Source organism: Pristiophorus japonicus, chromosome 23 (genome assembly GCF_044704955.1).
Source record: "Pristiophorus japonicus isolate sPriJap1 chromosome 23, sPriJap1.hap1, whole genome shotgun sequence".
NCBI classification, from domain to species: domain Eukaryota; kingdom Metazoa; phylum Chordata; class Chondrichthyes; family Pristiophoridae; genus Pristiophorus; species Pristiophorus japonicus.
The window spans coordinates 45757050-45774425 of NC_091999.1; the positions used below are offsets into that span (position 1 = coordinate 45757050).

Genomic DNA, 17376 nt, shown 5'->3' on the forward strand with positions numbered 1-17376 from the left:
CACACACAACCTCCTGATTCAGTCGAGAATGGAGCCACTGATCCAAAACCGATACCAAAGTTCATATCCATATTATTTTCCCCAAGTTTTTTTAAAAGTTCCAGGACGTACCAAATTCATGGTGATGATTTCCACAGACAGTTGCACATACACAGAGACAGACATACAGATAGACATACACAAACATACACACACATAAAATAACCAGAAATATACACGCATCATCATAGAAACGTAGAAATTAGGTGCAGATATATGCCATTCGGCCCATAGAGCCTGCACCACCATTCAATAACATCATGGCTGATCATTCAACCTCAGTACCCCTTTCCTGCTTTCTCTCCATACCCCTTCATCCCTTTAGCCGTAAGGGCAACAACTAACTCCCTTTTGAATATATCTAAAGAACTGGCCTCAACGACTTTCTGCAGTAGAAGCTTTCACAGATTAACCACTCTAAAAGTGAAAACGTTTCTCCTGATCTCATTTCTAAATGGTTTACCCCTTACTTAAAGACTGTGATCCTTGGTCCCGAACTCCCCAGCAGCGAGAACATTCTTCCAGCCTCTAAGCTGTAAAATCTCGTCAGAATTTTATATGTTTCTTTGAAATCTCCTCTCATTCTTCTAAACTCCAGTGGATACCAGCCCAGTTGATCCAGTCTCTCCTCATATGTCAGTCCTGCCATCCCGGAAATCAAGCTGGTGATCCTTCGCTGTACTCCCTCAATAGCAAGGACGTCCTTCCTCAGATTCGGAGACCAAAACTGAATACAATGTTCCATGTGTGGCCTCACGGAGGACCTGTACAACTGCAATAAGACCTCCCTGCTCCTATTCTCAAATCCCCTAGCTATGAAGGGGAACATGCCATTTGCCTTCTTCACCGCCTGCTGCACCTGCATACCAACAGTCAATGACTGATGTATCATGACACCCAGATCAATATATACAAAGATTGCCTTAGACAAATAGATAGATAGACAGGCAGGGTCACTGTTGCAACTTTGGCTGTCTTTTGCGTTTTTCAGTCGAGGATACTGCCACTGAACCAAAGTTCACAAGCGTCTTATTTTCCCCAAGTCTTTTTAAAAAGTTCCAGCACTTACCAAATTCATGGTGATGATTTGCACAGACAGTTGCACATACACAGAGACATATATGCAGATAGACAGACTCAGAGACACACACACCCACACACATAACCAAAAATATACATGCACCAACAGACATGCCTTTGACTATAGAGGGATAGACAGGCTGAATCACTGTAGCTACTTTGGCTGATTATTGCGTTTTTCTATCCGTATGTAACATGAATATTGCAGATTAATAAAAATGAGAAATAGATGTCAGTGTTGAAATGTGTGGGACGTTATTCCGCCTATCTCAGGATCAGTTTTGCAAAAACCCTGTAAAATTGTAAAATGTAATGAAAAATGCTTTGATTTGTAGTCGGCAGGATTCGAACCTACGTGCAGAAAACCCAAAGGATTTCTAAACCATCGCTTTAACCACTCGGCAACTACTGCTGCCTCTCTGGCACTTTAAATGTTACTCAGAAAAAACTCAGTCATCCATCTGTGTGCAGCAGACGGCCACAGAATCCTGAAAAAGTCTCCTTTGCAAAAAGTCTGGAAGAGGCAATCTCCTCTTGCTGTATTTTTATTGTTCTATATTGCTCTGGAACTTTTTAATATGAATCTATACCAAGAAACAGAAGAAAAATTCGACATTTTGAAAAAGCTGCTTTTCCGTCGAGGAATTGAACCCGGTTCTCCCGCGTAACAGTGGGGCATAATCACCACTGTACAGACGAAGAAACGTGTTGCGTCAGACCAGTAAACAAACTGCCAACAGAAGTCGACAGACACATTGATAGACAGACACAAACCGACAAACAGGGACAGACAGACAGCGAGAGAGAGACAACAAGAGACAGAAAGGGTGAGACTGAAAAGTAAGTCAGAGACAGCGAGAAAAAGACTCAAACACTTACATATACAGAGATGTGTAAGTGTGATCTATAAAAAGAGAGGGGAAGAGTGAGAGAAAGACAGTGATAAAGACAGTGACAAGGTGAGAGACAGATAGAGAGAGAGCGACAGATAGATAGAGAGACAAAGATTTCAACAGAAAATGATGGAAATACTCAGCAGGTTAGAGACAGGAACTACCAGCGACAGGCAAAGAGAGACAGACAGGCAGAAACGTAGACAGACAGAGATGATGGGAAAGAGTGAGACAGTCAGACAGAGAGACTGAGAGAATCCCATTCGAACAGAACTGGACACCGTGAGCAATAGACAGACACATTGAGAACCACAGGCAAACAGGGAAACAGGGAGAGACAGACAGTGAGATAGAGACAAAGAGAGACATAAAGTTTGAGTCTGAAAGGGAGGACCAGACTGAATGAGAAAAAGACTCAAACACATACATACACAGAGATGTATTTGCGTGCTCCATAAAGAGAGGGAGGCAAATAGCGATGGAATGACAGAGAAAAGGACAGGGAGAAAGAGAGAGACAAAGAGGGCGACAGATAGAGAGAAAGACAGATAGAGAGAGAGACATAGAGACAAAAACAGAAAATAATGGAAATACTTATCAGGTTAGAGTCAGGGACTAACAGAGACAGGCAAAGACATGGACAGACAGATATAATGGGACAGAGAGAGACAGTCAGGGAGAGGCAGACTGAGAGAGACAAAGATTCAAACACACAAACACAAACACAGCTCTCGAAAGAGAGAGAGCGGCAGAGACCGAACGACACAGATACATTTCGCAATTTCATTTCATTATCGGCTCAGAGTTTCATATCGTTACAGAAAATTGGAGATTCAGCAGATGAGAATCGGGTATCACTGAGCAGGATGGGAAATATCTACGTTTAATTAAGGAATTACCAGGACTGGGTTTCAAACCCACGCGGGTATAAACCCATTACATCTTAAATCCAACGCCTTTATCACTCGGCCATCCTGGTCCTGATCCTGTCAGAGTTTGGACTCTGCCTGTGAGAATCTAGGCTTCAGCTCCACCCCCACAGCGACACACAGACACACAGGATTTCAGGCAGCATTTACGAACATTTTTCTTAATATTGACACGGGCGCAACTCTCCTATTCTTTTTCGAATAAGGCTCTGGGAACTTTCACATCCACCCGAGGTTGCAGATGGAGCTTCAATTTAAAATTTCAGCCGATGGTCAACAGCTTCAACAATGCAACATTCCCCATGTACTGCATTTGAATGTCAGCCAAGATGATGTGTTCAAGTCTCAGGAGTGTGACTTACACACACAACCTCCTGATTCAGTCGAGAATGGAGCCACTGAACCAAAACCGATCTCAAAGATCACAACCGTATTATTTTCCCCAAGTCTTTTTAAAAGTTCCAGGACGTACCAAATTCATGGTGATGATTTCCACAGAGAGTTGCACATACACAGAGACATGCATACAGATAGACAAACACAGACACTCGCACACACAATAACCAAAGATATACACGCATCAACATAGAAACATAGAAACATAGAAATTTGGTGCAGGAATATGCCATTCGGCCCTTCGAGCCGGCACCACCATTCAATAAGATCATAGCTCATCATTCAACGTCAGTACCCCTTTCCTGCTTTCTCTCCATACCCCTTGATCCCTTTAGCCGTAAGGGCCCTTTTGAATATATCTAACGACCTGGCCTCAACGACATTCTGCGGTAGAAAATTTCACAGGTTAACCACTCTCTGAGTGAAGAAGTTTCTCCTCATCTCGGTCCAAAATGCATTACACCTTATTCTTAGACTATGATCCTTGGTCTCGAACATCAACGGGAACATTCTTCCAGCCTCTAAGCTGTCCAATCTCGTCAGAATTGTATATGTATTTATGAGTTCCCCTCTCATTCTTCTAAACTCCAGTGGATACCAGCCCAGTTGATCCAGTCTCTCCTCATATGTCAGTCCTGCCATTCCGGAAATCATGCTGGTGAACCTTCGCTTTGCTCCCTCAATAGCAAGGACGTCCTTCCTCAGATTTGGAGATCAAAACTGAACACAATATTCCAGGTGTGGCCTCACCAAGACCCTGTACAACTAGAGTAAGACCTCCCTGCTCCTATACTCAAATCCCCTCACTATGACGGCGAACATGCCATTTGCCTTCTTTACCGCCTTCTGCACCTGCATACCACCAATCAATGACTGATGTACCATGACACCCAGATTAAGATATACACAGTTTGCCTTCGACAAATAGATGGATAGACAGGCAGGGTAACTGTCGCTACTTTGTCTTGCTTTTGCGTTTTTCAGTCGAGGATGCTGCCACTGAACCAAAGCCGATACCAAAGTTCACAATCGTATTATTTTTCCCAGCACTTTTTAAAAAGTTCCAGGACATACCAAATTCATGGTGATGATTTCCACAGACAGTTGCACATATACAGAGACATAGATACAGATAGACAGACACAGAGACACACACACACAAACATAACCAAAAATATGCATGCACCAACGGACATGCACAGATGCCTTATACATATAGAGGGATAGACAGGCTGAATCACTGTAGCTACTTTGGCTGATTTTTGCGTTTTTCTATCCGTATGTATCTAGAATATTGCAGATATTGAGATATTGCATAAAAATGAGAAATAGATGTCAGTGTTGAAAGGTGTGGGACGTTCTTCCTCCTTTCTCAGGATCAGTTTTGCAAAAACCTGTTTAAATTCTAAAATGGAATGAAAAATGCTGAGATTCATAGCCGGTAGAATTGATTCATGCGCGGGGAAAACCCAAAGGATTGCTGGACCATCGCCTTAACCACTCGGCCACAACTACTGCGTCTCTGGCACTTTAAATGTTACTCAGAAAAAACTCAGTCATCCATCTCTTTGCAGCAGACGGCCACAGAATCCTGAAAAAGTTCTGTTTGCAAAAAATCTGGAAGAGGCAATCTCCTCTTGCTGTATCTTTACTGTTCTATATTGCTCTGAAACTTTTTAATATGAATCAATACCAAGAAACAGAAGGAAAATTCGACATTTTGAAAAAGCTGCTTTTCCGTTGGGGAATTGAACCCGGTTCTCCGATGTAACAGGCGAGGATATTCACCACTATACGGATGAAGGTACGGGTTGCGGCAGAGCAGTTATCGAGCTGTAAACAGAAGTCGACAGACACATTGAGAGACAGAGACAAACAGGGAGAGACAGATAGCGCGAGAGAGAGACAACGAGAGACAGAAAGGGTGAGACTGAAAAGTCAGGCAGACTCTGAGAAAAAGACTCAAACACCTCCATATACAAAGATGTGTGTGTGTGATCAATAATGAGAGAGAGGGAAAGAGTTAAAGAAAGACAGTGATAAAGACAGTGACAAGGAGAGAGACAGATAGAGAGAGAGCGACAGATCGAGACAGAGGCAAAGATATAAACAGAAAATGATGGAAATACTCAGCAGGTTAGAGACAGGAATTACCAGCGACAGGCAAAGAGAGACAGATAGGCAGAAACATAGACAGACAGAGATGATGGGAAAGAGTGAGACAGTCAGACAGAGAGACTGAGAGAATCCCATTCGAACAGAGCTGGACACCGTGAGAAAGTGCCAGACACATTGAGAACCAGAGAAAAGGACAGGGACAAAGAGAGAGACAAAGAGGGCGACAGATAGAGAGAAATACAGATAGAGAGAGAGAGACATAGAGACAAAAACAGAAAATAATGGAAATACTTATCAGGTTAGAGACAGGGACTAACAGAGACAGGCAAAGACATGGACAGACAGAGAGACACAGTCAGATAGAGAGTCTGAAAGAATCCCATTGCATCAGAACTGGACACCGTGAGAAAGAGACAGATTGAGAGACAGAGACAAACAGTGAAACAGGGACAGACAGAGACGAAGACTCAAACACATACACAGCTCTCTGAAGAGAGAGAGCGACACAGATACATTTTACAATTTCATTTCATTATCGGCTCAGAGTGTCACATCGTTACAGAAAATTGGAGATTCAGCAGATGAAAATCAGGTATCACTGAGCAGGATGGGAAAATTCGCTGTTTAATTAAGGAATTACCAGGAGTGGGGTTTGAACCCCCGTGTGTATAAACCCATTACATCTTAAGTCCAACGCCTTTGCCACTCGGCCATCTTGGTCCTGATCCTGTCAGTGGTTGGACTCTGCCTCTGTGAGAATCTGGGCTTCAGCTCCACCCCCACAGCGACACACAGACACATTGGATTTCAGGAAGCATTTACGAACATTTTTCGTAATGTTGACACGGGCGCATCTCTCCTATTATTTTTCCACTAAGGCTCTGGGAACGTTCACATCCAGGGGGCAGATGAAGCTTCAATTTAAAATTTCAGCCGATGGTCAACAGCTTCAGCAATGCTACATTCCCCAAATAGTGCATTTGAGTGTCATCCAAGATGATGTGTTCTAGTCTCAGGAGTGGGACTTACACACACAATCTCCTGATTCAGTCGAGAATGGAGCCACTGAACCATAGCCAATATCAAAGATCACAACCGTATTATTTTCCCCAAGTTTTTAAAAAAGTTCCAGGATATACCAAATTCATGGTGATGATTTCCACAGACAGTTGCACATACACAGAGACAGACATACAGATAGACATACACAGACACACGCACACACAATAACCAAATCTTTGCACGCATCAACATAGAAACATAGAGACATAGGGATTAGGTGCAGGAATATGCCATTCGGCCCTTCGATCATGGCTCATCATTCAACCTCAGTACCCCTTCCCTGCTTTCTCTCCATACACCTTGATCGCTTTAGCCGTAAGTGCCATATCTAACTCCCTTTTGAATATATCTAACGAACTGGCCTCAACGACTTTCTGCGGTAGAAAATTTCACAGGTTAACCACTCTCTGAGTGAAGATGTTTCTCCTCATCTCTGTCCTAGGTGGCTCACACCTTACTCTTAGACTGTAATCTTTCGTCTCATACTCCCTAGCAACGAGAACATTCTTTCAGCCTCTAAGCTGTCCAATCTCGTCAGAATTTTATATTTTTCTGTGTGATCCCCTCTCATTCTTCTAAACTCCAGTGGATACCAGCCCAGTTGATCCAGTCTCTCCTCATATGTCAATCCTGCCATCCCGGGAATCATGCTGGTGAACCTTCGCTGTACTCCCTCAATAGCAAAGACGTCCATGCTCAGATTCGGGGACCAAAACTGAACACAATATTCCAGGTGTGGCCTCACCAAGGCCCTGTACAACTGCAGTAAGACCTCCCTGCTACTATACTCAAATCCCCTAGCTATGAAGGAGAACATGCCATTTGCCTTCTTCACCTGCTGCACCTGCATGCAACTTTCAATGACTGATGTACCATGACGCCTAGATCAAGATATACACAGGTTGCCTTACACAAATAGATGGATAGACAGGCAGTGTGACTGTCGCTACTGTGGCTGCCTTTTGCGTTTTTCTATCCGTATGTATCATGAATACTGCAAATTAATGAAAGAAAGAAAAAAGCGGCTGCGTCGAAAGATGTGGGACGTTGTTCCATCTACATCAGAATCAATTTTGCAGTAACGTGGTTAAATTGTGAAACAGAATAAAATATGCTGAGACACATAGTCGGCAGGATTCAAACCTGCGCAGAGAAACCCCGATGGATGTTTTGTCCATTGTCTTACCCACTCGGCCACGACTAGTGGCTCGCTGCATCATTCAATGTTACTCAGATAAAACTCAGTCATCCATCTCTGTGCAGCAGACGGCCACAGAATCCGGAAAAAGTCTCCGTTAACTAAAAATCTGGAAGAGGCAATCTCCTCTTCCTGTATTTCTACTGTTCAATATTGCTCTGGAACTTTTTAATATGAATCAACACCAAGAAACAGAAGTAAAATTCTGCATTTTGTAAATGCTGCCACCGCGTCGGGAAGTAGAACCACGGTCTCCGGCGGAACAGGCGGGGATACTCACCACGATACTAACGAGCATGAGTTCTATCAGAGGAGGAATCGGGCTGTGAACAGAACTGGACACCATGAGAAGTCGACAAACACATTGAGAGACAGAGACAAACCGACAAACAGGGAGAGACAGACACCGAGAGAGAGACAACGAGAGACAGAAAGTGTGAGACTGAGAAGGAGAGGCAGACTGAGTGAGAAAAAGACTCAAATATATACATATACAGAGATGTGTGTGTGTGATCTATTAAGAGAGAGAGGGAAAGAGTGAAAGAAAGACAATGATAAAGACAGTGACAAGGAGAGGGACAGATAGAGAGAGAGAGATAGAGACTAAAACAGAAAATGATGGAATTACTTCTCAGCTTACAGGCAGGGACTAACAGAGACAGGCAAAGACATGGACAGACCGAAATGATGGGAAAGAGAGAGCCAGTCAGACAAAGAATCTAGAGAAACCCATTGGAACAGACGTGGGCACCGTGAGAAAGAGACAGATTGAGAGGCTGAGACAAACGGAGAAACAGGGACAGACAAAGTGAGTCAGACTGAGAGAGACAAAGACTCAAACATACAAACACATACACAGCTCTGTGAAGAGAGAGAGAGAGGCAGAGACCGAGCGACACAGATACATTTCACAATTTCATTTCATTATCGGTTCAGAGTGTCACATAGTTACAGAAAATTGGTGATTCAACCGATGAAAATCGGACATCACTGCTCAGAATGGGAGGAAATCCGCGTTAAATTAAATAGAAACCAGTAGTGGGGAAGAACCGTCGCTGGAAAAACCTTTGACCTTTAAAGCCAACGCATTAACCACTCGACTATCCTGACCCTGTGAGAGCTTGGATTCTGTCTCTGTGACAAACTGGGCTTCAACCCCAAGCCCACATACAAACACATGCACATAGTCTTTTAGTGAGCATTTACGAACATTTTTAGGAATATTGACACGGGGGCAACTCTCCTTTTCTGTTTCGAGTAATGTTCTGGGACCTTTCATATCCACCCGAGGGTGCAGACGGAGCTTCAATTTAACATTTCATCCGAAAGTCAACAGCTTCAACATTGCAAAATTACCCAAGTGCTGCACTTGAGTGTTAGCCAAGATGATATGCTCAAGTTCAAGGAATGCGACTTGAACACACAAACTCCTGATTCAGTCGAGAATGCTGCCACTGAACCAAAGCCGATACAAGTAGGACCTCAAAATTAGTAATCTCGGGATTGCTACCAGTGCCACGTGCTAGCCAGAATAGGAATCGCAGGATAGCTCAGATGAATACGTGGCTTGAGCAATGGTGCACCAGGGAGGGATTCAAATTCCTGGGGCTTTGGAACCGGTTCTGGGGGAGGTGGGACCAGTACAATCCGGACGGTCTGCACCTGGGCAGAATCGGAACCAATGTCCTCGGGGGACTGTTTGCTAGTGCTGTTGGGGAGGAGTTAAACTAATATGGCAGGGGGATGGGAACCAATGCAGGGAGATAGAGAGAAACAAAAAGGAGGCAAAAGCAAAAGACAGAAAGGAGATGAGGAAAAGTGCAGGGCAGAGAAACCCAAGGCGAAGAACAAAAGGGGCCATTGTACAGCAAAATTCTAAAAGGACAGAGGTTGTTAAAAAAACAAGCCTGAAGGCTTTGTGTCTTAATGCAAGGAGTATCCGCAATAAGTTGGATGAATTAACTGTGCAAATAGATGTTAACAAATATGATGTGATTGGGATTACGGAGACGTGGCTCCAGGATGATCAGGGCTGGGAACTCAACATCCAGAGGTATTCAACATTCAGGAAGGATAGAATAAAAGGAAAAGGAGGTGGGGTAGCATTGTTGGTTATGGAGGAGATTAAGGCAATAGTTAGGAAGGACATTAGCTTGGATGATGTGGAATCTATATGGGTAGAGCTGCAGAACACCAAAGGGCAAAAAACGTTAGTGAGAGTTGTGTACAGATCTCCAAACAGTAGTAGTGATGTTGGGGAGGGCATCAAACATGAAATTAGGGGTGCGTGCAATAAAGGTGCAGCAGTTATAATGGGTGACTTTAATATGCACATAGATTGGGCTAACCAAACTGGAGGCAATACGGTGGAGGAGGATTTCCTGGAGTGCATAAGGGATGTTTTTTTCGACCAATATGTCGAGGAACCATCTAGGGGGGAGACTATCTTAGACTGGTTGTTATGTAATGAGAGAGGATTAATTAGCAATCTCGTTGTGCGAGGCCCCTTGGGGAAGAGTGACCATAATATGGTGAAATTCTGCATTGGGATGGAGTACGAAACAGTTAATTCAGAGACCATGGTCCAGAACTTAAAGAAGGCTAACTTTGAAGGTATGAGGCGTGAATTAGCTGGGATGGATTGGCGAATGATACTTAAGGGGTTGACTGTGGATGGGCAATGGCAGACATTTAGGGACCGCATGGATGAACTACAACAATTGTACATTCCTGTCTGGCATAAAAATAAAAAAGGGAAGGTGGCTCAACCGTGGCTATCAAGGGAAATGAGGGATAGTATTAAAGCCAAGGAAGTGGCATACAAATTGGCCAGAAATAGCAGCGAAACTGGGGGCTGGGAGAAATTTAGAACTCAGCAGAGGAGGACAAAGGGTTTGATTAGGGCAGGGAAAATGAAGTATGAGACGAAGCTTGCAGGGAACATTAAGACGGATTGCAAAAGTTTCTATAGATATGTAAAGAGAAAAAGGTTAGTAAAGACAAACGTAGGTCCCCTGCAGTCAGAATCAGGGGAAGTCATAACGGTGAACAAAGAAATGGCGGACCAATTGAACAAGTACTTTGGTTCGGTATTCAAGAAGGAGGACACGAACAACCTTCCGGTTATAAAAGGGGTCGGGGGGTCTAGTAAGGAGGAGGAACTGAGGGAAATCCTTATTAACTGGGAAATTGTGTTGGAGAAATTGATGGGATTGAAGGCCGATAAATCCCCAGGGCCTGATGGACTGCATCCCAGAGTACTTAAGGAGGTGGCCTTGGAAATAGTGGATGCGTTGACAGTCATTTTCCAACATTCCATTGACTCTGGATCAGTTCCTATAGAGTGGAGGGTAGCCAATGTAACCCCACTTTTTAAAAGAGGAGGGAGAGAGAAAATAGGGAATTATAGACCCGTCAGCCTGACATCGGTAGTGGGTAAAATGATGGAATCAATTATTAAGGATGTCATAGCAGTGCATTTGGAAAGAGGTGACATGATAGGTCCAAGTCAGCATGGATTTGTGAAAGGGAAATCATGCTTGACAAATCTTCTGGAATTTTTTGAGGATGTTTCCAGTAGAGTGGACAAGGGAGAACCAGTTGATGTGGTATATTTGGACTTTCAGAAGGCGTTCGACAAGGTCCCACACAAGAGATTGATGTGCAAAGTTAGAGCACATGGGATTGGGGGTAGTGTACTGACATGGATTGAGAACTGGTTGACAGACAGGAAGCAAAGAGTAGGAGTAAATGGGTACTTTTCAGAATGGCAGGCAGTAACTAGTGGGGTACCGCAAGGTTCTATGCTGGGGCCCCAGCTGTTTACACTGTACATTAATGATTTAGATGAGGGGATTAAATGTAGTATCTCCAAATTTGCGGATGACACTAAGTTGGGTGGCAGTGTGAGCTGCGAGGAGGATGCTGTGAGGCTGCAGAGCGACTTGGATAGGTTAGGTGAGTGGGCAAATGCATGGCAGATGAAGTATAATGTGGATAAATGTGAGGTTATCCACTTTGGTGGTAAAAACAGAGAGACAGACTATTATCTGAATGGTGACAGATTAGGAAAAGGGGAGGTGCAAAGAGACCTGGGTGTCATGGTACATCAGTCATTGAAGGTTGGCATGCAGGTGCAGAAGGCGGTTAAGAAAGCAAATGGAATGTTGGCCTTCATAGCAAAGGGATTTGAGTACAGGGGCAGGGAGGTTTTGCTACAGTTGTACAGCGCATTGGTGAGGCCACACCTGGAGTATTGTGTACAGTTTTGGTCTCCTAACCTGAGGAAGGACATTCTTGCTATTGAGGGAGTGCAGCGAAGGTTCACCAGACTGATTCCAGGGATGGCGGGACTGACCTATCAAGAAAGACTGGATCAACTGGGCTTGTATTCACTGGAGTTCAGAAGAATGAGTGGGGACCTCATAGAAACATTTAAAATTCTGACGGGGTCAGACAGGTTAGATGCATGAAGAATGTTCCCAATGTTGGGGAAGTCCAGAACCAGAGGTCACAGTCTAAGGATAAGGGGTAAGCCATTTAGGACCGAGATGCGGAGGAACTTCTTCATCCATAGAGTGGTGAACCTGTTGGAATTCTCGACCACAGAAAGTTGTTGAGGCGAATTCACTAAATATATTCAAAAAGGAGTTAGATGAGGTCCTTGCTACTAGGGGGATCAAGGGGTATGGCGAGAAAGCAGGAATGGGGTACTGAAGTTGAATGTTCAGCCATGAACTCATTGAATGGCGGTTCAGGCTAGAAGGGCCGAATGGCCTACTCCTGCACCTATTTTCTATGTTTCTATGTTTCTATGTGAAAGTTCACAACCGTATTATTTTCCCCAAGTCTTTTTTATAATTTCCAGGACATACCAAATTCATGGTGATGATTTCCACAGACAGTTGCACATACAGAGCGACAAAAATAGAGATAGACAGACACAGAGACACACACACACAAAACCCAAAATTTACACGCACCAACGGGCATGCACAGATGCCTTCAACATCTCGAGCGATAGACCGGCTGAATCACTGTCGCAACTTTGACTGATTTTTGCGATTTGGTTAAACGGATGTATCGTGAATATTGCAGATTAATAAAAATGAGAAACAAATATCAGTGTTGAAAGGTGTGGGACGTTATTCCATTTATCTCATGATCAGTTTGGCAGAGAACTGGTTAAATTGTGAAATGGAATGAAAAATGCTGAGAATCGTAGTCGGCAGGATTCGAACCTGCGCAGGAAAATCCCAATGGATTTCTAGTCCATCGCCTTAACCACTCGGCCACGACTACTGCGTCGCTCGCTTTTCAAACGTTACTCAGAAAAAACTCAGTCATCCATCTCTGTGCAGCAGACGGCCAAAGAATCCTGAAAAAGTCTCCGTTTGCTAAAAATCTGGAAGAGGCAAACTCCTCTCCCTGTATTTTCACAGTTCGATGTTGCTCTGGAATTTTTAATATCCATCTCCACCAAGAAACAGAAGTAAAATTCAACATGTTGAAACAACTGCCTCCCTGTCGGGGAATTGAACCCCGGTCACCCGCGTGACAGGCGGCGATACTGACCACTATACTAACGAGGAACTGACTGTTATTTGCTCTGTCGGAGCAGGAATCGAGCTGTGAACAGAACTGGACACCATGAGATGTCGACAGACACATTGAGAGACAGAGACAAACCGACAAACAGGGAGAGACAGACACCGAGATAGAGACAGCGAGAGACAGAAAGTGTGAGACTGAGAAGGAGCGGCAGAATGGGTGAGAAAAAGACTCAAACACATACAGAGACAGAGATTTGTGTGTTTGATCTATTAAGAGAGAAAGGGAAAGAGTGAGAGAAAGACAATGATAAAGACAGTGACAAGGAGAGAGACAGATAGAGAGAAAGAGATGGAGATTAAAACAGAAAATGATGGAAATACTTCTCAGATTACAGCCGGGACTAACAGAGACAGGCAAAGACATGGACAGACCGAAATGATGGGAAAGAGAGAGCCAGTCAGACAAAGAATCTGAGAGAATCCCATTGGAACAGACGTGGGCACCGTGAGAAAGAGATAGATTTAGAGACTGAGACAAATGGAGAAACAGGGACAGACAGAGTGAGACAAAGACTCAAACATACAAACACATACACAGCTCTGTGAAGAGCGAGAGAGAGAGGCAGAGACCGAGCGGCACAGATACATTTCACAATTTCATTACATTATCGGTTCAGAGTGTCACACAGTTACAGAAACTTGTTGATTCAACCGAAGAAAATCGGACATCACTGCTCAGAATGGGAGGAAATCCGTGTTAAATTAAATAGAAACAAGGAGTGGGGAAGAACCACGCTGGAAAAACCCTTTGTCGTCGAAGGCCAACGCCTTAACCACTCGGCTATCCTGGCCCTGTGAGAGCTTGGATTCTGTCTCTGTGACAAACTGGGCTTCAACCCCAATCCCACAGACAAACACATGCACATTGTCTTGTAGTGAGCATTTACGAACATTTTTAGGAATATTGACACGGGGGCAACTCTCCTACTCTGTTTCGAGTAATGCTCTGGGACCTTTCATATCCACCCGAGGGTGCAGACGGAGCTTCAATTTAACATTTCATCCGAAAGTCAACAGCTTCAACATTGCAAAATTACCCAAGTGCTGCACTTGAATGTTAGCCAAGATGATATGCTCAAGTCCAAGGAGTGCGACTTGAACACACAAATTTCTGATTCAGTCGAGAATGCTGCCACTGAACCAAAGCCGATACAAAAGTTCACAACCGTATTATTTTCCCCAAGTCCTTTTTATAAGTTCCAGATTTCCACAGACAGTTGCACATACACAGAGACAAAAATAGAGATAGACAGACACAGAGACAGACACACACATAACCAAAAATTTACACGCACCAACGGGCATGCACAGATGCCTTAGACATCTCGACAGATAGACAGGCTGAATCACTGTCGCAACTTTGATTGATTTTTGCGATTTTTAAAACGGATGTATCGTGAATATTGCAGATTAATAAAAATGAGAAACAAATGTCAGTGTTGAAAGGTGTGGGACGTTATTCCATTTATCTCATGATCAGTTTGGCAGAGAACTTGTTCAATTGTGAAATGGAATGAAAAATGCTGAGAATTGTAGTCGGCAGGATTCGAAACTGCGCAGGAAAATCCCAATGGATTTCTAGTCCATCGCCTTAACCACTCGGCCACGACTACTGTGTCGCTGACTTTTTAAACGTTACTCAGAAAAAACTCTGTCATCCATCTCTGCAGCAGACGGCCAAAGAATCCTGAAAAAGTCTCCGTTTGCTAAAAATCTGGAAGAGGCAAGCTCCTCTACCTGTATTTTTACAGTTCGATATAGCTCAGAAATTTTTAATATGTATCTCTACCAAGAAACAGAAGTAAAATTCAACGTTTTGAAACAACTCCCTCCCCGTCGGTGAATTGAACCCCGGTCTCCCGCGTGACAAGCGGGGATACTCACCTGTCTCAACGAGGAACTGACGGGTAGCTACTCGGTCGGAGCAGGAATCGAGCTGTGAACAGAACTGGACACCATGAGAAGTCGACAGACACAATGAGAGACAGAGACAAACCGAGAAACAGGGAGAGACAGACACCGAGATGGAGACAACGAGAGACAGAAAGTGTGAGACTGAGAAGGAGAGGCAGAATGGCTGAGAAAAAGACTCAAACACATACAGAGACAGAGATATGTGTGTGTGATCTATTAAGAGAGAGAGGGAAAGAGTGAGTGAAGGACAATGATAAAGTCAGTGACAAGGAGAGAGACAGATAGAGAGAGAGATAGAGACTAAAACAGAAAATGATGGAAATACTTTTCAGGTTCGAGGCAGCGACTAACAGAGACAGGCAAAAACATTGACAGACCAAAATGATGGGAAAGAGAGAGCCAGTCAGAAAAAGAATCTGAGAGAATCCCATTGGAACAGACGTGGGCACAGTGAGAAAGAGACAGATTGAGAGACTGAGACAAACGGAGAAACAGGGACAGACAGAGTGAGTCAGACTGAGAGAGGCAAAAATTCAAACATACAAACACATACAAAGCTCTGTGAAGAGAGAGAGAGAGGCAGAGACCGAGCGACACAGATACATTTCACAATTTCATTTCATTATCGGTTCAGAGTGTCACATAGTTGCAGAAAATTGCTGATTCAACAGATGAAAATCGGACATCGCTGATCAGAATGGGACGAAATCCGTGTTAAATTAAATAGAAACCAGGAGTGGGGAAGAACCCAAGCTGCAATTATTAATATGTATCTCTACCAAGAAACAGAAGTAAAATTCTCCATTTTGAAACAACTGCCTCCCATCGGGAAATTGAATTGCGGTCTCCCGCGTGACAGGCGGCGATACTCACCAGTATACTAACGAGGAACTGATGTGTACCCCCGCTGTCACAGCAGGAATCGAGCTGTGAACAGAACTGGACACCATGAGAAGTCGACAGACACAATGAGAGACAGAGACAAACCGACAAACAGGGAGAGACAGAGAGCGAGATAGAGACAACGAGAGACAGAGAGTGTGAGACTGATAAGGAGAGGCAGACTGAGTGTGAAAAACACTCAAATACATACATATACAGAGATGTGTGTGTGTGATCTATTAAGAGAGAGAGGGAAAGAGTGAGAGAAAGACAATGATAAAGACAGTGAAAAGGAGAGAGACTGATCGAGAAAGAGAGATAGAGACTAAAAGAGAAAATGATGGAAATACTCAGCAGGTTAGAGACAGACTAAAGAAAGACAGGCAGGCAGAGACATAGACAGATAGAGAGAGACGATGGGAAAGAGAGAGACAGTCAGACAGAGAGGGATGATGGGAAAGAGAGAGCCAAATAGACAGGGAGACTGAGAGAATCCCATTGGAGCAGAACTTTGACACCGTGAGAAAGTAAGAGACAGATTGAGAGATAGCGACAAACAGAGAAACATAGAAAATAGGTGCAGGAGTAGGCCATTCGAGCTTTCGAGTCTGCACCACCATTCAATAAGATCATGGCTGATCATTCAGCTCAGTACCCCTTTCCTGCTTTCTCTCCATATCTCTTGATGCCTTTAGCCTTCATGGCCATAGCTAACTCCCTCTTGAATATAGCCAATGAACTGGCATCAACAACTCTCTGCGATAGGGAATTCCACAGGTTAACAACTCTCTGAGTGAAGAAGTTTATACTCACTTCGGTCCTAAATGGCCTGCCCCTTATCCTTAGACTGTGTCCCCTAATTCTGGGCTTCCCCAACATCGGGAACGTTCTTGCTGCATCTAACCTGTAAAGTCCCGTCAGAATGTTTTATGTTTCTATCAGATCCCCTCTCATGCTTCAAAACTCCAGTGACTACAAGCCCAGTCGATCCAGTCTCTCCTCATATGTCAGTCCTGTCATCCCCGGAATCAGTATGGTGAAACTTCGCTGCACTCCCTCAATAGCAAGAAAGTCCTTCCTCAGATTACGAGACCAAAACTGAACACAATATTCCAGGTGAGGTCTCACAAAGGCCCTGTACAACTGCAGTAAGACCTCCTTACTCATATACCGAAAACCCCTAGCTATAAAGGCCAACATACCATTTGCCTTCTTCACCGCCTGCTGCAACTGCATGTCAACTTTCAATGACT

The 17376-nt window shown here is 43.9% G+C and overlaps 1 protein-coding gene and 2 non-coding genes across 3 annotated transcripts in view; 1 reads left to right on the plus strand and 2 right to left on the minus strand.

Annotated features, from left to right (window-relative positions):
• Positions 1 to 17376, plus strand: part of LOC139235661 (zinc finger protein 271-like) — a gene marked incomplete at its 5' end in the record, with an annotated part of 106484 nt that overhangs the window by 39390 nt on the left and 49718 nt on the right. The gene's annotated exons all lie outside the window — the stretch shown is intronic.
• On the minus strand, positions 12935 to 13016 carry trnas-aga (transfer RNA serine (anticodon AGA)). The gene has a single exon. It is a non-coding gene; the product is annotated as a tRNA-Ser (tRNA).
• On the minus strand, positions 14859 to 14940 carry trnas-aga (transfer RNA serine (anticodon AGA)). Its single transcript has one exon. It is a non-coding gene; the product is annotated as a tRNA-Ser (tRNA).